Genomic DNA, 21,610 nt, shown 5'->3' on the forward strand with positions numbered 1-21,610 from the left:
TAAACATTTAAATACTGTTGACTGAGCAGTTGATGACCCTAAATAGGGAGCACAAAATGTTAAGAGCGAGGAGGCTTACATTAGCATAGCCCCTTCTATAAATATGTTCTAAACCATAGTTAAGTTCATAGAAGTCCCCTATTTGAGTAACTCAGCAAAACATTGCTGGTTTTCATTCTCTTTGACTGGATTTTGTGGTTAGTCAACATTTTAATATAATTAATTAACACCATCACCTGACAAAACTGCCATACTTGCTGACACTGCTGGAAAAAGGAATTTAAAAAAGTCAGGGAGAGTAAGAAAGGTTCTGATATATTTGGCCCTGTCTGGCATGTCAATATGTACTGATCCATTTCACCTTTGTTCATATTTTCATGAATGGAATTTATCATAAAAATAGTTTCTCAAGTAAAATACTACATCCAAAAAGAAATTTTCTTTAACAATATGAACTATGAAAGATTTAAAAATAAAAAAAAAATAAAATAAATAAATAAATAAACACTTGTATAACATCTGGGTTTTTTTTGGTGGCTCTTCAGACCAGCAATGGTAAATTCCTGATAACTTTTTTACCCCCTATTTAAAGGAAGAAAAAATGAGCTGTGGATCTTTTATAAATATCTCCTGTTATCCTAGTTCTATGCTAAGATATATGCAAGCCTTGGAGTAGATTATGTGAGTTAATACTGAAGAGCAGAGCTCTTCATTGAAATCATTTTAAAATTCTGTGACTACAAGGCAGCCTGCCCTGCACAATATATATATATATATGTATGTATGTATATATACACATCCCTTTAAGCTTTTAAAAATATTTTAAAAGTTTTTAGGATTGTAAGAAAACTTAATTTCCTTTGTTATGGTGTTGGTCATAGTGTGTCGTTTGTTAGAAGGGATCTTAAGGATTTAAGAAAATAACTCCTAGGAAGTTCTTTAGAAATGTGTAAATCAATAAGATGATTAACCATCAAATTTTTTATAAGGCTATTGATTTAAAAACAAAAATAAATAAAGTTTGCAGATATGTTTAGATCTTGTTCAAATTTACTTGGGGTTTACCAGACTCCCATAGAATGACTTTGTGTACTTCAGGCTGTAAAGCCTAACAATTGCAATATGAAATTCATATAGATATGAAGAAAACTACAGAATATTAAAACAGGGAAGGAGTTTAATTGTAGGATAGATGTGTGTTCTCTAAGTGCACATACCTTTCCCTTTAAAAAAAAAAAAAAGTGTACATAAAGTAAATCTTTTATTTTGTCAAAAATTGTAATTGTCAGTTACATTGAAAGTAAGAATACAATACTAAATGAATAAACGAGTATTTCATAGGAAGAACATATATTTGGTGTTAAGAGTCAATGTGCATAGTAGAAGTTTGTTAGGGGTGTTAATGTAGTTTATTTTTCTCTTTCCCTGTTTCTCTATCACAGTTCTGCAGGTTAGACATGCTGCTTTAGTTAGGATGTAGTATAAAGATCTATTTCATTTGTGATGCTGTTTCTTGGGCTGGTAAACTTTCACAGTAACACTAATTCAAATTCCTATATAAATACTAATCCTGAATTTTCCATTATTCCCAGTTATACTTTTTAGGTTGCTCACAGTTTTTCCTGTCATTTGTACACCTTTCTATAACAAATGATTGTACCAGAGATCTTACCTTTCCACTCTTAATCTGTCCCTGAGCTACACTTGCACGTGCTCAGAAAATCTACCTACATATATTCATTTTTGTCTTTCTCACCTGCAAAACATGTTGATTGCTGTTGTGCAAAATCTCTCCACCGTGTCAGCATCGGTCTGATGCTGAGGTCTTTAAAAGTGTGCTGCTCTGTATTGCTCAGCTCCTTATTGCAGCTCGTGGTGTCAGTGCCTCGTCTTTTCTCTCTGTTTATGTAACCCACTTGGTGTCTTCTGTCCTCTTTACTGAAATATTTTGTAAACCTCCCTTATAATTTGCTGAGTGCTCTTAATTTCAGTTCCTTTCTATTGTTAACTATGCTTTGCTTTTAATTATTTTCTATATTCTATTTCCCATTTAAATTTCAGAGCATTTGTTCATTGTAATGAAATAAAAGACAATGAAGTCAAACCATAATGTGTTAATAGAAGTAGTATAAGTAGGAAAAAAAAAATCTTAAACCTGCAGATTAAATTATTCATTTCAGTTTTTTGCTCGTCTCTAGTCCCTAGAAAACTCAGACACCAACAGCTCTGAAATGCTGTTCCCAGAAGGATGGGCTGCAGATGTAAGATGGTTCCCAGAAGAACTGGGCACAGAAGTAGCATCTTTTTCTTCCCCCTTACTTGCTTTTAATCATTTCTGTGCTTTAGGGATAGGGGTTATAAAGATCAGTTAGCAAATCCTTCCTGAGCTGAAAATACCAGGACTTAGTCTCCATATCCTCTGTCCTGACAAAACAGTTCTGGGAGGAACCTGGATTGACCAATTTTTCCTCTTAACACCCTCACAATCTCCCTTGTAGCAGAGATTTCAGACTGCCATAGTGGAGGTGACAAAAAATTGAATTTTTTTGCGTTCGCTAATAGTTCACTTGCAATGCATTTTAATAACAATGTGGGATAGAGAGAACTGCTGCAGCCTCTGGAAGTCTCCTGAGCCACAGAGGGTCTGCAGCCAGGTAGGCTGCTGGGTTTGCTGAAGCAAACTGGGTAGGGCAGCCAAGAAACCCATAAAAACCTACATATTTTGTTATTTAGTATATTATTTTTCTGAGCAGTCTTCTTCTGATTGATCATTGAGATACAAGCCTTATTGCATGCTTTGGTTTAAAGGGGCATATTGCTTTTACATTAGTACATATTGTGTTAATTAGCAGTCCTTTTTCTCCTGTTTTTGTTTTTTGTTTTTTGTTTTTTTTTTTAATGGACCTATAACATCAACCCAAACCACATTCAGTCACATCTTTTAAAGCTTCCAATGCTTATTGATAGTTATGTGGGAGTCAGGATTAGCTCCTTTTAAAACATGCAATAGCTTTGCAGAGAGGAGAACAGGTCGGTAATGTGTCATTTGAGATTTTGATAAAAACCTAATGGGAAATTGGTCTGTGAGCCAACTTGAATGAGCTAGAAACGTAATATGAACAAAGATCAGCAAAGCTCCTTGGGTTGCCCAGAAGTATTAAGTGTTTCATTTGTGAAATCCCCAAAGTCTGCCAATACTTCAAAGCTTGGCGTGATGCAGAAGGTGCACTTGCTAAGGCAGGGTTAGCACAGATGGAAGCCAAAAAACTGAGAATGTTTTTTGTCCCCATCTGATGAATCTTAAAGCTCCATTTTTTGCAGGTGGATTCCAAAATAACATAGCAGGTGGCATATTTAAGGATTTCAAAGCAAACCTGCAGTTTAACTGAAGAAAGGTGATAAAATTCCAGAAGGGCCTGCATTTGCAGCAAGATCTTCAAGCCACATTTTGCATACTGTTCACCCTCTAGAAGTTTATTCTCCAGAGAGCCAGTAGCTTTAGCCCCTGTGGATACTGAGCTCACAGTATGTGGTCAGTGTAAGGTAACTTGTGTGCGCTTCTCTGACGAAACTCAGCCCCTTGCAAACTGTTAGGTAGGAAGCAAGAAAGCAGCGAGAAGCCCAGACAAACAGAAATGGTTCTCAATCAGTTAAATAGGAAAAATCAAGAAGAAATGTAGGTTAAAAATGAACATACTGAGTTTAAAAAATGTGGTGATTATTTAGCAAAAAAAAAGAAAACACGTGGATTCAATATGAACAGTACTACTGTTTTGGAAAAAGAAAAAAAAAAAAAGTCTTTTTTCCAATCAATTGATTGTGGCTTTTAATAGATGGAGCCCTAGCTTTTCAGCCTATTTTGTGTAGGTGAGTTTTTCATATGTGAGAGAACCCCTGAAGTCTAATAGAAACCTTTTAAGTAAATCTTACAAAGCTCTAATCTCTCAAAAGCTCCCATGTTCTTCTCCTCTGTTCTTATTTAATTTTTAATAAGAACAATTCCATGCAGCTCTAAAGCATGGCTCAATTAAGGAATATTCCTACCAGGCATCTTTGAAATCTTGGGAGGTTTTTTCTTTTTTTTTTTTCTGTTTTACCCCTATGAATCTCAGTTTTGGTTGGCTGGAGTTTAGAGAAGGAGTTTTACTTTAATTGCAAGCTCTACTTCACACTGTTATTTACAAGTAGACCAAATAACTTTCAAAGTCTCATGTTTTATGCTAGAAGGAGACCATCGAACATATTAGTGCTGTATTCTGAAGTTACAAAAAGGATCTTTGATCTAATTCCCTAGACACTATCTGTCCAAAAAGTATCTCTAGGTCATAAGTAATTAAAAAAAAAAAAAAGTCTGAAACAAAATTTGAAGCCCAGGTATTTTATAATAATCAAACCTTAACTGCTTTATGATTCACTTTTATTTTTATAGCGTATGGCACTCTTCTTGCTGCTCTGGTTAAGCTTGTATCAGCATTTCCATTATAAAATGCTGCTTTCAGGGGTTTATAACTTAACTGCAAAAATTTACTCTGAGATGGCATTACAACCTGACTGGAAAATCATGTTTGTATAAAATATGTGTCTGCCAATATGCATAAAAAAAATTGGAATCTTATTTGGGGCTTTTAGAGCAGATTGCAATGGTAGTGTTTCATCAGAATATGCGTTGTAAATGATGAGAGAAGTAAACTGTGCCTGAAGCACCCTGCACAATGGTTGTGGCAGGCTTCATTTTCCGGTCCCGTGTTTGTTGGAGTCAGCCTGACTTCTCCCAGCTGGTATGGAAGGGGAGCTAAGGCAGACATTCATGTATCTGTGGACTTAGTTTTTCCTTCTTTGGTATCCACTCAGAATGGCCTAAATAATGTTATAATAGGTCTCACTTCAGATGGGTATTGGTTCCTGTACTTAAAGTTCTTGTGCAATTTCTAGTTGTTTTAGCCTGTCTGGGTTGGCCACATCCAGTATAAATAATCGTGTTCCCTCTATTAAAAAGGCTGGTGAGCTTTTGATGCGATGCAGTCTGTCTTCCTTTCCTACGTTTGGATAGAGTTGAGATGGGTTGTTACTTTCTGTGCAGCTGACGGTTTCGATGGTTACGTGTCAGCACTGACCTGATGTCTATAAAATGCCTTGATGTGTTATCCAGAGCATGAAAAATATAAAAGAACATATGTATTTACCTGTTGCAAAGCAGTTCTGCTGTATAAAAAGGAAGCAATATACTTTTTACAGTGTTAGAGAAACTTCTTTAAAAAGAACTGGCTAGCAGTTTTTTAGGGTTTTTGTCCTTTTGCAAAGAGGGGATTCTGGATATAATTTTCTAACTTAAACTCCACAAAATTCAGAGAGAAGGATGACTTGGTCTCTGTTGAAGGATGTCTCTGCTATGTGGTGTGAGGATGTTTTCTCAGGAGAGAAGGGCTTTGGGCACTGATTAGTGCTCTGAATTGTTTGGCTTTTGTTACTCATTGCCACACTATTTCACACAGTCTTTAGGTTGTGTTTCTTTTCTTTATCACTTTCTGCTGTTTGGTGGGGTTTTTGTTTTGTTTCGAAACTTGAAGGTAAATGGCAAAATGCCACAAACCATGGAGTTTTAATTTTCTGCATTCCGTGTTATTTCACATTTATATCTTAATGAGAAGCAGCTACATGAGTTATCTTTCCAGCCCCGAGTTCTTAAATACAAACTTTGCTAAGCAGTGCATTTGGGATCAAATCTTTCCATTTTTGCAAGTCTTTTGAAGACAATGTCCAATTGCTATCTGGTGCAACCTTCTTCTTTTATTCATTACAAATAACATTAGGTCAATGTCTGTGAGACTAATTTTGACATCTTTCAAGAAAAATGAAAAACTCTAACAGGGCACCTGAATAAGGGATACCTTTATAACACTCTGTGAGGAAAAAGGAATTAATGAGTCAATGCTACTGATAATCTAGGTTACCCCATCAACACCCATCCAAATCCTTCAAAAGCATTTCATAGATTGAAAAGGAAGCTTGCCAGGAGTTCTTGGCAGCCAAGCGGCAGAGGGGTAAAGGCCAAAAATGGAGGAATTAAGAGCATTATCAAGTCAGAGACCATAAAGATGTGGTTCAAGGTAGCAAACTGTTAACTTCATAGATGCCTGAAGCCTTCTTAGATGTTCCAATGAGATTTTCAGAGATATATTTTTGTAAGCTTTGGAGATTTTGTGCAAAACTTGTTCTATTGCTGTTCTGTGTTCCACCCTTCAGCTACACACCTGCAGCCAACAGTGCTGTTTTGGGCTAGGAACCTCCTAGAGACACCCATTGCTTTTCCTTTGTGAATCAATCCACTGGAAGAACAGATTCCTAGTGACACTGATGGATTTGAGATTGTTCTGCAATAACACAGGAATACCACATGCTTACTTGGTTATTTTTGGGGGTGGTGGTATGTTTTTCCATTTTTTTTTCAGTCAAATTGATTTAACATAAGAGAGGATTGACTGTCTGGGGAAAGAAAAAAGGGAGGAAGAAGAAGCCCATGCAGAAGAGTTCTGTTACAGGCCATGTTACTGCAGATCATTTAGTTGTAAAGGACCAATGCCAAAACATTAACCTATTCGAGAATGAGGAAAAATCGTCAAACTGACAAAACTACTTTTAACTAGGACAGGAAAAAGAACACAGGCAATCAGAACTACTCTGGCAAGTTTTAAAAAGGCCAAGTGTCTCACAAAAGGGAGAGAGAAAACAGAAGGCACTTCTCCTGGGAAGTCTGAAGAAAGTAGGCAGACTTTTTTTTTTCTCTCACCTGAGGATTTAGGCACTATAGATGTATGCAAAACTTATCGTTTTAAAATCTACTTTTTCCTAAATGCTTAGTTTCCTCTATTTAACCAGTACTGTTGTTCTAAGGATGTTGCCTAATAGTCATGCTCCACTTGCCAAGGCCTCCTGAAGAGAAGAACCTTAAGTTAGCTTTGCCAAGAACTGTTGATTCATGGCGTGCTTTAGCCCAAGACCAGTCCAGCCATGGAATAATTGTGAAATCTCATCTCAGCCAAAGCAACCGTAGCCTAAATCCATAGTATTTGCAGTCTGTAATAATGATTTCTATTATTATGGGTACTTCATCCCCTAAGTCTTAGTTTGCCGGACTTGCATAGAGCATCAGACATAAACAGGTGCTTCTTGGTGCTTAAGCTCAGGGTGAATTTTCAGCACTGATCTGGTAGTTGTATTTGATCTGTTATTGATTTTAAAAGTCTGATAGAATTTAACTCCTACCATACCAGTTGCAATAAGTCTCATGAAAAGGACTTGAACACTGTTTTCACTAATTTGCAATTAAAAAAAAAAAAAAAAATCTTGCAGCTCTGTGGTACACCCCGTCTAGTTTGCTTGCTCTAAAGGGATATTTATTACACCAGGAAAAGGAGCCAGAAGCCTTCCTGTCATTAGTGAATAATGCCATATGACTCCCTTGTGGTACAAATGCCAGATTATGCAATGCGAGATAGTTATTGTCTCTAAATATAGCATTGTTTGGTATAGAATTGTCTTTGGAATAACAAATTTTCTCTTATGGACGTTAATATTATACTTTAATAAGGCCAAAATAACTGCAACAAATCTCAGATTTAGCTAAAGGGCATGCATTGTAAATTCAAGTTTGTTACTCTCACTTTCATAACTCACTGGAACAGTCCATTTGGTGACCCTGATTTACTTATCCTTGTCTTATTAGAAGTAGTACAAATACATTGTAGTATTTCGCACTGAAGTGGCAAACCCCTGTACTTAGCACTGTGTAAAACCTTCCCATTGTTTAATGCTTTCTGTCAGACTACCACATTCCTTCCATATAATGGAAACAGCACCCACAGCTAGTGGGCTGCAAATTACAGAACAGTTCATCACTCAAGACTCTCCAGCATATGATAGTATTGCAAATATTTATATTAGCAGCTTTTGTGCTTGACTGTAAAGATTAGAGATCTTACAGGGAGTACTGAAGGAATTACAGCTCCGAGGCGTGGGGGGGGGGGGGGGGGGGGGGGGACAGAGAATGGATCTTTTCTGTAGAAATGCAAGCTTTTATTTTACACAGAAAGTAAAAAGCATCCTCTAAAATATTGTTTCCAGCTACAAGTCTCCAGGCCTTGTGAAAATAGTGAGTGCTTTGCTCTGCAATTCACAATTTTGTTGGAGCTTAACAGCATTTGTTTGTGAACTGAAGTGGTGAAAGGTGTCCTTGACTCGAACTGATGGAGTTTTAGTGAAGAAGTAAAGACACCTTTTGTTCTTGGTGTTTTGGGTTTTGTTTTGTTTGAAATATAGGCAGCACAGTACTAACATCATCCACTATTGTCAGCACAAATATGAACTCTTATTGTCATCAGGAGGTAACCTACTTTTAAAAGAGCACCTTGGATGCTGAATTTTATATTACCTAGAGAAAATCAAGGAGAAAGAGAAGCTCATCTGCTGTTTGTCATGCTGAAGGTGGATCAATTTGACAGAGAAAAGGGGACCATGGCCAGCTCTGGGGAGGGGACAATGCTGTCCTGTACTTCTGTGACAAAAGAAACTACAGCTATTTATGAGCATCCTTTTATGAACTGTATGAGATGCATGGATTCTTGATTCCATAATAACTGCCCCTCTCCAAAGACCCACCTGTCTGAGGATAGAAGCACTGTAATGGGGGCAGTTCAGTAAAGCTTGTACAGATAGCAGCTGACTAAACAGGAGCCTGTCTCAGCGTGAAGTCAGTGCCACTTGGCTGCTGATGCATCCTGCACCTCCTCAGCAGTGACCGCAACACCAAGTTACAGTGGAAATTTTGAAAATTTCCATACTGATCTTTCCAAGCTGCTAAGCAAATCAAACAATTACAAAAGCAAGGTGAACCTGTATTTAGGAAGAAAGCATGCAAAAGTGTATCTTCCTTACAATAATAAAAGGATGTTGCCCGAATGAAAATCTACGTTCTGTTCTAGTGGTCTGTCTCTCAGACAGTACTGGGAAGACTGGTAGGTACGTGCTTAGTCAGTCACATACTTTGTCTGCTCCTGTCCATGTGAGACTCCTGTGGTTGAACAGGACTAATTTTTTTTTTATTTTTTTTTAAAAAAGTGGATTTGAAAACAGCTTCCCTTTTCTTTAGATGTGTATACCTTTATTGTATGAGATCCAAGCAATAATTTGCAGATGTGAAATATTTGTGCAAAATTAATGCTAGGTGGAAATCTAGTTCAAATGACCCATTATGACCATTATCTTGTAGTTGATGAAATGCCTGTATCTGAAAGAGGGAAGAGTACAGGCAGCTGGCAGAACCTGTGTTATTGTTTTAAATCAATCTCCCTGGATTTACTGTGAAGCAAACAGCATTTGGTCTTTTACTGGGATGCTCCAAGCTCAATGGGTGTGACACCAGAGCTGTGAAGAGTGTTTGCTGCCTACAAATCTGAAACTGCCTTTGAATTTTTGACTTTATGCTCCAGCTTACTTCTGATAGCCACTCATGAGTCATTCGTTAGTGCATATAACAGTTATCAGATGCCACAGGAGCATGAAAAATTTCCACTCTAATAAACACTATCATAACTGTCACCTCTTTATGATGTGCAGAAGGATATGTGCACAGGATTGCCAGCTTTTCATCTGCACAAAGTCTGACACTCTTCTCCAGGGATCTCAGTTTTTCATAAAACTGTCCTCCCCATGAGTTAACTCAGGAAAGTCAAGACAGGTACAGTCTCCCACATGAACCTGATGGTCTGGTGATCGCTGCATAGAGAAGCTGTAGGATCAAGGTTAATGCTCTACGTTTGAGTCCTGCTCTTTAAACTGATCGAACGAAATGATCTGCTAATAGCATAGGATTTTTGATGTTAGGCTTTTTTCTAATGTTGAAATAGAGAATATGCTGTCCTTGAGACCACATGCACCCAGTTCATGAAAAATGCAAGTGCTTATGGAGTGGGGTTTTAAAGCAAGGGTCCATCAGATGAAAAGAGCCTCCTAAAATCAGGGACTGACCATTATAAGAGACAGCAAAAGGAATGCCAGACAAAATGTGAAGTATATAGATGCAACCACACCTGGAAATGCAGCTGTAGTGCAAGCGTGAATCTGTGGATAGAGGAGAGAGGCTTGTCCATAGTGGCAGGACAGAAAAACGATCATCTTTAAATATCTTACCTCATCTTAACCTCCTGTTAAACTTTCCCTGCTGGAGAAGTACAAAATAGCAATAGGAAACATGAGTAGCAAAAACAATTTATTTTGATTCTAATACGCATGTATGGTCTGCAGATAAATCTAGCTCATTGTCCTCCACATAGAAAGATAAAGTCTTTGGAAAATCTTCAAATTTATTTATCAGCACAAAATGCTGCTCATACCTCATTCAACTCATATTTAGCTATAGGAGCAAATAAGATGTGTAGCAACCTTCAAGTAAATTGTAAAACTGGCTGTAAACTTTTTAATGTGCACAACTTAGTGTAGTAGCAGAAATTAGCAGAAAACACACAAGTACACCTGTGCACATGTATATCCATGTTAAGGCTGTGTTGAAAAGGATCCAGGAATAAGATTTCCATGGATTTTAATTTCTGTAAGGCTTGAAGAACTCCTGAAAACTGAGAGGTCTTGCTTTTTATATGATTTTGTTGCATCTGGAAGACATAAAAATAGCAGGTGAGAATATTAATGATCACTGCCAAAATCTCAGAACTTGGAACAACTGTCTTTCAAAACTAAGCTGTCACTGTTCTCTACGAATGGCATCCTACTCATGTGCCCATTGCTTCAGCACAGAATTTTGAGATGGCTTCACAGGGCATCCCAATAAACAGCATGGCCCAGCTGAAAATATTATTTTATTGAAAAATTCGCTTCAAAAATACTCATTGATGGCCTAGTGTAGAACTGGAAAGACATATTAAATGGGCTTCTGTAGGCCTAGTAATATTTCATTAAAGATCTGTGATTGTCCAGAGAATGCTTGTTACAGTTCCAAATGACACAAACTGAGAGGGATTGTGATTATGTTGGAAGACAGAATTACAATTCAAAGTGGTACAAGCTGCAGGAATAACGTGAAGGAAAGTATGCAGTTCCAGAAAGGCAGATTCAAGGTCCCGTGCCACAGCGGGAAAAAGCAACTGAGCAAAAAGAAGGTAGGGAACCAAGGGCTTAGCAACAGGTCTATGAGTCAAGCCATTGAGCGTAAAGTGAGCCCAAGTCACAAGTGTCATTCTGTGGCAAGCAACCATGTTGGAGCAGAAAAATATGATTTCCAAGATATGGAAAGCAGTCCCTATGTTCTGTGCAGTGCTGGGGAAGCCTCAGCTACATCTCTGTGGGGGCACTGCAGCTTGTGCAATGTGCAGCACAGTTCAAAAAGTTCAGGGAGAAAGACTGAAGAAATCCAAGGGATGGCGAAACTTGATGTAAATTACTGTGGCTTTGCCAGAAATCCAGCATCTGAATTGTACTTTTTCACAATGCCTCCTTGCTGCTCCTCTCCCTTCTTTCCTTCTGCAGATAGCACTGAGAATTTGCTGCAGGGAAGGTCAGAATCTCAGCCAGTAAAAAAAAGTTCACAAAAAAAATAAAGGGGAGGAGGGAGGAAATAGTGCTCCTTGTTGCCAATCCTGAGAGTGCATTTTTTTTGAAATATAAGATAAACCATTGCTTGTGTGTATCACGTAGTTTATTTCCATTGGCTACACTGCTTTCCAAGTCCTCTTAAAAGATGAAGTTTGGCTCTAGAAGTGAATTTTAATATAATAGCCAGTAACGTAATGACCTACAATAACATTTGTAATTACACACATTAAAAGGAAGGCAACTTCAGCTCATGCTTCTAGGTTTTAGAAGGGCATTAGAGAGCAATAATCTTTCTGTTAGAGCCATTATGTTCTCGTGTACGGGTTCATGACACAGGTCCGGCCAGTGCCCTGGCTGCAGCAGCAGCCGGTGGCTGAGTGCATGGAGCATCGCAGGCAGCGGTTTTGGCCTCAGTGCCCTGGCTGCAGTCAGCCTTCCTCAGCCAAACCCGGGTTTTCCTCCTATGAACGTGCCCAGCTGCTAACCCTTCCTGAGCATTTATGGTTGTATACTCTAAACAGTACAGAGAAGCCTTTCCCTCATTGCCAGAAGAGCTTAAAGACTGATGATATAGTATTAATTATAAGGGTCTGGATTAGTATGTATAGAAGAACATGCATTGTATTAGATAACAGTATTTCCTGACCTGTGAGCTGAAAAAGTGGGGACAACTGCAAGTTATTTTAAGTTCTAATTTAGTGTTCCAAATGAATATGAAACTATTTTGGAATATCAATACATTTTTTAATTTAAACAAATCTAATTATACTAAATTAAAGATTTATTTTGCTAACTTGGTAATGTTAAATGCTTAAATATTTTAGATGTCCGAGATAAACATAATAAAATGACTGTTTAATCTACAAATTAATCCAAAAAAATAAATTGCATTTTAATTACATTGATAATGATCAAGCCCAAGTATGATTGGCATATTTTTTCCCTGAGACAGCCAAAATGCAGAGAGAAGCAAACACTGGGCCAGATTCAGTTTCTTCCTTATGCCCCTGGAAGTTTTTGAGGAATTCCATTTTGCATTTGCATTTCTACTTCATAATAGTCTAGCCAAGCAGAATATGACCTTGTAGCTGAAAGTGGTCCGGCACATTCCTATGCTGAAGATGACTTCAATAATGAAAATCTGTCTTGCAAATGACTCATTGTAAGAATACTGTGCTGAAGATGTTGAAAATCAGGATGATGCATGTGAAAATGAAATTAATCAATATGAAGATGAGGATCAGCAGTCTATCACAGCAGAACTGTTTGATAATAATGAAACTGAGGAAACAGGCACTGCTAGGGAAACACATGAAATTGCAAGAAACGTCAGTGATAATAATGAATTAGTAGCTATTTCCAGAAACAGAAGAGACTGAGTCTGCAGACAAAGAAAGTTGTGATACCTGCAACAGTTTTCCATGCCCAGATTTTTTGAAAACTCAGTGATGTAAATACATGTACAAAAATATTCATGGTTATCTGATCTCCATCTGTAGTTACTCCGTTTGTGCATTCAAGTAATTGTCAGGTTGGGTAATTTCTCATGCATGTGAATATTGGAGGAATTCAGCAGATAAACCAAGCCTGAGTACAGTAGTGGAATACTTGATGTGCAAACCGTCTTGTTTGGTCATACCTCCCTTTTTGGTCCCAGAGCTTACTAGAAAAAATGTTTTACTAAAGTTAGGTGGTGATTCTGGTATTATGAAAGGGTGGAAAAGCATTCATCCTTGCTCATAGGTTAAAGCAGCAGTGAAGAGTATTAACCCTTAGGTCCATTCCATGGGTTTGTACCTTTATGAGTAGGTGCAGTGGTTGCTGTTTGCTACCTGTTCCTATAACTTCTGAACCACCAGTTGCATTTGTCGACTCTTTCTTCCTCAGTGTTTCCTACAGCAGACATTTTTTGTGGCATTTCTCTGAAATTTTATCATATTGGTGCTTGTTGATAGCTCTGTTTGAGCCCTGGCATGTAATAAAGCATCATTTTTGACCTTAGCAACATTTGATACATGCATATTTAAGTTACTACTTTTGGTGTAGTAATAACATAGGCAAAGCAAGCAAAGAGATACTGCTGCCCTTGGCAGATCTCAGTAATGGGACTGTCTGCCGTTGGACTTTATGCCCTGGCCTCTTGGTACATGAAACTTTCAATCTGCTATTTATTGGCACACTGTAAAAATTAACAACCTATTAATGGTTCTCAACCCACTTAGAATTGTGGGATGACTGTTTTCTGCTGGGATGTAGATCCTTGCAATACGCAAAATGAAATCTGCTGAAAATAAGCCTAAGATTTTTGCAGATCTGTTAGGTATAAGCCTTATTACTCTATGAGGCTCAGGGGCCACAACTTAAAAACCTCTTTAACTGAATAGAATAACGACTGGGGCATCCAAGACTGATACCTCTAGTTCTAGTACCTTTATACAGGTTTATAGAACACATGCGTGTGTTGTGTTGCATTGGCGTGATTGTATACTGACTGATACCATGGCAAAGGCTCCTGGGATGCCTGGGATTGATGCTTTTTTAACGCGTTGTGTAAGTCTAAATAAGTATATGTGTATCATAGAAAGCACAGATAAGCAATTGGTAGCAGAGCTTAGGTATCACTGAATTGAATTTTATTCCAACTAATATTCATTTGTAAATCTGAAATGACTGGGGAAAACAGATCAGAAGGGTTTTTGGAAACATAAATCCCAGAAGGAGTAACCTAAGGCCAGAACTCAATGTGCCAGTTCTCCTCCACAACACACTCATCATTTTCTCTTTTTTCTGTCTTTCTGAAATAGAGCAGATAAAGCGAGTTTAATTCATGCAAAATCTGAGGTAACAAATAGAAAAGAGCAGTTCAGAGCTGATTTAAAGACAGATGCAGCAGAAACCAAGCATTTGGATGATGGCAAAGAAATGGGCAATAAAAGGCTCTGTGCTCTGTTCTGTGTCCTGAACTGCTACTTCTACAACTCCATTACTGTAGCACCTAAGCCCTCAGTGTGTTTTAGTGTGTGCTTTTTCATTTGATTTCCAAGGGAAGGAAAACCATGTTCTTTCTATTTTAGAGATTAGGAAAAAGAGAGAGAAAGAAACCAAGGGCTGGGATTTTTAGTCGTGTAAGCATCTGATGACACAGAATACATAGGTGGAAACATGTATTGTACCAAAATTTTCAACATTTTGCAGTCAAGTCCAAATCACCTGTTTGATTAGTGCTTTTCTTATATCTCGGAGAATTCAATGCAGTTGACTGGGATCCAAAATGACATACTCAACTGGAATGTAGAAAAAGTCTGAGCAGAAGCAAGCTGAAATGAGGTTTTGAGAAGTCTATCATTTAGAGTCTCCTTAGGAAAAAAGGATGGGTCTCCTTCATGAAATCACAGCCTACAGTACTCTTCTGCAAGTGTCCACGTTGTACAAGGTGGAATCCCTCAACAAGTGTACACTTAGAAGAGTATTTGCTCAGTATAGAGGAGGTAAAAATCTTAATTTCCCACGGTGCCTGAAAAATAATAAGAAGAATAATCCATACCTTTTCAGTTACCTAGAGTGAATAGCTTAAGTAGTGGTGTCTGTAGTAGCCTGGATCATCAGTTTTAGGGGGTTACAAGGTGCGAGTCAGGGCATTGGCTCAGCTCACTGAGAGCTCATGTGGCAAGCCTTCTGCAGGAGGGGGTGTCTCTTTTTGGTACCACATGGGGCTAATCCTTAAGTCTAGCTGGAGACAGAGGGAAAAAAATGGACAAAAAAGTCTCAAAAATCCCTGTCAGAAGATAGAAGCTTATTAAATGCTTTTACTTTCACACATATAGAATATCCAGGTGCCCACATGCCCATTGCAATGTAACCTACAGACAGTTACTACCTTGAGAAATGCAGCGTCCTTAGAGAACAGTGACAGATGTATCAGTACAAAACTAAGAATAATTATAATTTACCCATCAGCAAGCAGATGTTTTATCAGATATTTACTGGACATGCATACTCAGAAATAAACAGAAATAAAGACACTAGATTTGTTCCCTACGCTGCTGCCTTAGTCTCTTCTGAATTTAAATGGCTTTGAAAGAATTTTGCAACAATTTCAAAATGCGCTGAAGTGACTTTGAAGCTTGGATTTCATTGTCTTACACTGATGCTTTTGGGGAAACTTTTTAGCTGTTACCGAACATATTCTATGCCTACTTTAAGGCCCGTTCACCCTGCTAAAGAGGTATAAGATGGTCATAGCTCAAATGAGACTCATCTGTCCACTTCTCTTAAATTTTTTTCAGCTGTTACTTAGAATTATGGTGCTTGGAAAACTGCTGACCATATCAACTCCCCTTTCAAAATCTCATATTTGGAGCCCATATATGATGATTATTCTTGTAGAGTAGAGCTTCTATAAGTTTCTATAGAAAACTTGGAAAGTTTTGGTCTTGGAAATAAGTGGTTTGGGCTTGTCTCATCTTTGAGTCTGCATTTGAGAGTTCTTAAAAAAAATCAAAAGATTCTCATGCCTATGTATTTTTAATAGAGTAAACATTTCTGTGTGTTTTGAATTCTTAAATTCCTTTTAACTGGACTGCATAGAAACAAAACCAATTGTTTATCAAATCAGGTCTTGGAAAATGCTTTCCCCCTTAAGGTCAAAAAAAATTCCCCTATTGTAAGTTATTTTGGCTTCATGGTTCTTTAAATCTTCTCCAGCTTTCTCTTGCTTTGTACTTTATCCAATACCACAAAAATGTAATAACAACAAAAGTAGACAATACAGATTAGACAACCTGGATAATATTTAAGCACGTGCTGAAGTATTTTCGTAGTGGGATTAAGTACTATGCTGTAGTGTATATAACGTTTTCAGCTTGTTGGATGAAATCTGTTTTCTGAAGTTGTAAAGATAATAGAGACCTTAAAATAAAATAGGATTTTTCACTGCACAACTTTTAGCTCTCTTCTTGTAGTTAACAAAGTGACTTCTTAAATTGTTTAAAATAAATTATAAAGCCCTAGTGTCTATCGTATGTTTGTGATTATAGAAATAAGAAAAATGCTTCTTTGAGGAAAAATTAGACTTATCACTTCTGATTTAGTAAAGAAATATTATGTGAATATTTATGAAATATTACTGTTCCGATAAAATTATTTATTCTTTGCTTCCAGTGGGGAAATAGTGATTCAGTAAAACCCAAATGTTTGACAGCTGTGTGGCCGCTTGGTCCTACTAATGAGGAGAGGGAACAAAAACTGTTTCTAAAAAGACATCACACCCCGTTTGGTGTTCTTTAGACATAGTTCTCATTTTCCTTTGAAAGTATCACCATGTAAAAATTATTTACTTTTTAAAATTAGATTTTAAATTTGTAACTTTATACAGAAAGGCTTCCTTTCTTTACCTGATTTGTGTGTGTGTAAGCTGTTCAGAACAATTTTCAGATCATATTCTAAACAAGATGCAGAGAGGGTGAACATTACAGAGTTCGATAAATTATCCAGATAGTCAAAAAATCTCTCTGCTTGCCTCTTTGTGATAGCTCTTTTGATTAATCCTCCAAACCTTATCAGTATAAAGACCTATGTTTTTAACCATTCTGTAAAAGTCTGTTTTGTTCTAATTCCTGTATTTTGTGCAAGTTTCCCTGTAGTGATTACTGCTATCAGGATTTGGACATCAAAATTGTAAAAACAAAACATGAGGCTGGGATAAATTGGGATTGACTGCTACTTGTTTTATTTTAGGATTACATGGAAGGCTTGGTTTGAACCATATATTAGATTTAGAGAAGGTTAAAAGAAAAAATGTTCATTGGCAGAACAGTATAACCTGCTATAATTTTTAATTTTTATTGAGACCTTTTAACACGTAAGATGACCATAAGGGAAAACAGACAAAAATATTGTCCATTGTAATAAATAATTTGACTCAAGTTTCAAGCCTATTATTAAATGAAACTTGAGGTAATCTTCTAAGCTGAGCTTCAGGGCACCTGTGACTTTTAAATGGAACTATTCTGTTTCTAGGGAAATACATACCTTCAAAAATTAAGCTTGAGGCTAAAAGCCTCAAACAATAAATCTCCCTCCAGCTCTCTTCTCTGGGGACATATATACTATGCAGCCTTCGAGCAGGGCACTTAGCCTATCTTTGGGTGTCTTTTCTCCAGCATTAAAGTTCTTTTATCAGGAACATCTGGTTATCTCTAGACCTTTATGAGTTTTCAGAGTCCCAAATATCTCCTTTTGATATAAGCCTAACTGTTGGCTGTTTGGATGCTCTCTAAACAGCCACTGTAGCTACTAGGAACTCAAAATGTCAGACTGTTTCTGATGTTATGAAAATAACTGCTTAGCCCCAAATGCATATGCAGTTTGCACACAATGCTATATTTTTAGTGGAGATGTATGTCCAGTGTGGTGCATTAGGCAGTAGTTCAGTGTGGCTTGAAGCTCGAAATTTCCATTTCATCTCGGGGAGGTGTTCAGCCTCTAACTGAAGGAGTCACAGAAGATCCACCCTGAAACAAATGGTTTCGTCTTCAGAGAAATGTTTAAGAACCAGTAATGGTGCTAAACTGTTGAATCATGTAGTAGCTGCTGATTAATTTAGCACTGTCCATTCTGAACACTTAATACAGGAATCTTGGGTAAAAATAGCTGTGTAATTAATGCATCAGTACAAGGGAGCGAAAATAAGGTCTCACAGGTATATGTGATAGAACACATGACAAAAATGTATATTGTGAGGATAGTCTCATCATCCTCTTTGTTATGTTGTGTATCTTTCTGCCATAGAAGATGAGCGGAGTCTCTCTTTCTGCTGCTGGATCATAAATGTTGCAACAGCTGGCTGTGCTGTCGTGTGCTCTGCAGCCGCATCCCCAGGCAAACGAGAAGCAGTTTGGCTCCAGCTCATTCTCTATCTATATGTTTATATTATTGACTCTTACAGACGTAGACCTATCTAGCTGCTTGAAGTTTACTTTTCAATTTATTATAATTTCAGTATTTTAGTCAATACCGATCGCTTGTATGACGACCCTGCCTAAACTCTGTAATAAAATGTAAACAACAGAAAGGTATATAGGAAGCCAAAATAACTCATTATTGCCGGTTATATGCTCATCAAAATCCTGAGGGGGCTGTGACCTGATTGTAACTTTCCCCTAGAGCCATACAATAATTTTAGCTGTGAAAGGAAATTTTATGGCATGTAAGATTAGCCCACACTAATGCAAGGTCAAAAATAATAGAATCAATAAGCAAACTCAATACTGTTAACATTTTGAGAAAATTACTACTAGAAAACAATGTCAACAACAGATTGAAATGGGTCTCCAAAGTTGTCCTATTGATTTCCTTTCAGATTCATGACAATCTAACTCTTTTTCCTTTGCAATATGGTATCCATTTTTCTTTCTTTTTTATTCTTTGTATTTTACAGCCTATTTTTATTATTTCAGCTCTGAACATTTGTTAGTTTATTATTTAAAAATGTGGCAAAATTAGTATCTTTGAGCTTATATTCTGAAATAGACAAAAGCCTCTGATACCATTCAAAAGCGGTTAGAAAGCCTAAGGCTATTTTAAAGTTTTAATTCTGTTAGTAATGCACCAGCACGAAATAGGGGAAGAAGGAGGGAAGAAATTGAAGGCAACTTTGACATTTGTTTAGAACTGTCAAAATAAAGTATACTAAGAATGGGAACGAAGTATAATGCTGAATGTGTATTTAAGTATTGCATTTCATATCAGTAATATTTTACACTAGAAATGCTATCAAAAATTGATTGAGTTATGTCATTGAAAATAATAAATTATAATTTAGCTTTAAAATAGAGACAGTGCAGTCTAGCTTCTTTAACAGGGTAATCAGGTGTCTTAGGTCTGTGTTCCCAATATGAACATGCTCTGACCATGGATGAATGGCATGATTTTCCAGTGCCATAGCTGAACATCGTGCAACATATATACTTAACATATATGCTCGATAATATTTTGACTTTTGTGTATTGTTTGAAAAACAATTATTTAATATTGAAACACTTTGAATTTCTTGGACAAATGCACCACACAGAGTGAAAAGCAGTGCAACAGCAAGGAAGCAGGGGAAAGATACAGCTTTCCTGTCAAGGCAAGGGCTGGCCCTTCTCCCTCATCACATCGCATCTGGACATCTGGGGCTGTGGCTCAGAAGGAGAGAATATTACTCCAAGTCTGCATTTGAGATGACTTCAAGGTATAAGGAGATAAAACAAAATTTCACCATTAGTCTAGACACTCAAGTAGCCCCTCTTCAAGGAATCTTTTCTGTTCAGGAAAGCACTTTAGCTCACACTTTCCTTTACACACACAGACGTAAATACTTTCCACAACTGAGGCTTATGTTTGTAAAGCAAAATGATGTATTGTGTTATTCAATGATCTCATGGTCAGAGGAAAAGTCTCTCTACACTAACTGCTCTTCTGTGTTATTTTGAAGCCTGGCATTTGCAAGCTCTGGGTACAGGAGTCTACAAGTTTTGTCTGCAAGTTCTAAAGCCAGTGTTCACCTCCTCTGAAGTCCTTACATCAAAAACATGAGAACCTGGGATTTTTAATTGAGATATATCTCAAAACAGAAATAAAATTTTATCTATAATGATTCTGGTTCATTAGTGTTATAGATGTTTTTAAAACAGCAACTTTAACTATACAAATACATTTTTTTATTTTTTCCTCTAAAAACACTGGATGAGGATTGAGAGAGGGGGTTCTTGGCACTGTAGGGGGTAGGGAAAAGGAAAATGTCCTGTCTTGTTTAACTTTTCTAGAAAATGGTCTTCCACTCCTTCAGTCTTCCACTCCTTCAGACAATTCTGAAATTATGGTATATCCATAGTGATATTTCATATACTTTGGTACCATTTTATTTCACACGGATGCACATGAACAGCATTTTAAGCAAAAATGCTGCTTGAAACACACCTAAAATTCAAAGTAGAGTAGAAAAATCCTCCAACTTTTGTACCTGCTTCTTCATAATTTTAATCATAAATTTTTATAATAAAGCCAGCATGAATAGTTATGTTACAACAAAACTTCAACCATGACATTGTAATGTTTTTTTTTCTTGTTGTTTTTTCTTTCCCCACATCTGCTAGGATTTTTACGGAATTATCTTCTTGGTGAAAGTTGTATTTAGGAAAAACATTCAATTTAATTGTTCCAAGTCTGTAATGGAGATCAAAAGAGAGATTTTATTTTGAAGAAATATGGATTCTTATACTTAACAAATGAAGAAAAAAGAAAAAAAAAAAAACTCCTTTTATTTTCTTTCCAATAGAGGCCTCTGCTGTGATCTGTGTTTAGTTTCCTAAGCCCTCTGCTTATGTTCAATGAATGTTGCTTTACTTTCTTCCATGTTCTAAACAACCACCAGCCCCCCACACCCTTTTTTTTTTTTCACTGTGTGGTTCCTTCACACTGTCTTATGCTCATCTGAACTGTGATTCAGACCAAACTGGTGAGTTTTTAGTATGGGTAAATGCGTACAAAGGACAAGGCTTATTGCAGTGGGTTAATCTGGCCATGTAGAAGTATGGATGTGCAACTTGCTCCCAACCAAGCTGCTTTCCAAGTCATAGTGAAGAGATGTGTAAATAAAGACTAAGGGCCCTGAGAGCCCTCATCAGCTTGGATTTCTTCTATGTAAAACAACTGGACCATGTTTAGTTCATTTCTAAAAGGCATCTGTGGTGTAATGGTAGTCTCTGCCTATGGTCTATATGCTTGGTTGTGCTGTGCATAGTCCTGTGATTAGAAATACTTTTCAAGAAAGTGCAAAATTTAATGTTAGGTTCTGCTTCTCCTTGTGTTCTAATGACCACAAGAATGCAAGGACTACTAAGTCATAGGCAAAGTGGGTTGGCCTCTCCTGACAGCCTCTGCTGAAACAGTTGTTCCCCTGTGCACTGTGTGTGCTTATAGTAAATTAATTGGCCCAAGTGGAGGCACTCTGCTGCAAGATGGCTTG

At 37.2% G+C, this 21,610-nt stretch overlaps 1 protein-coding gene across 9 annotated transcripts in view; it reads left to right on the top strand.

The window, feature by feature from the left end:
* The window catches only part of LOC311445542 (uncharacterized protein), a 260,556-nt gene that overhangs the window by 97,114 nt on the left and 141,832 nt on the right, over nt 1-21,610 (top strand). Inside the window, exon 4 of one of the 9 annotated variants that reach the window (XR_014698492.1) lies at nt 18,391-18,486. The exons of the other annotated variants lie outside the window; for them this stretch is intronic. The gene's annotated coding sequence lies outside the window, so the exon portion shown is untranslated. Of the gene's footprint in view, nt 1-18,390; nt 18,487-21,610 lie in introns of those variants that run through there. 9 annotated transcript variants of the gene reach the window in all.

This window comes from Aythya ferina (assembly GCF_964211825.1).
Source record: "Aythya ferina genome assembly, chromosome: 16".
NCBI lineage: Eukaryota > Metazoa > Chordata > Aves > Anseriformes > Anatidae > Aythya > Aythya ferina.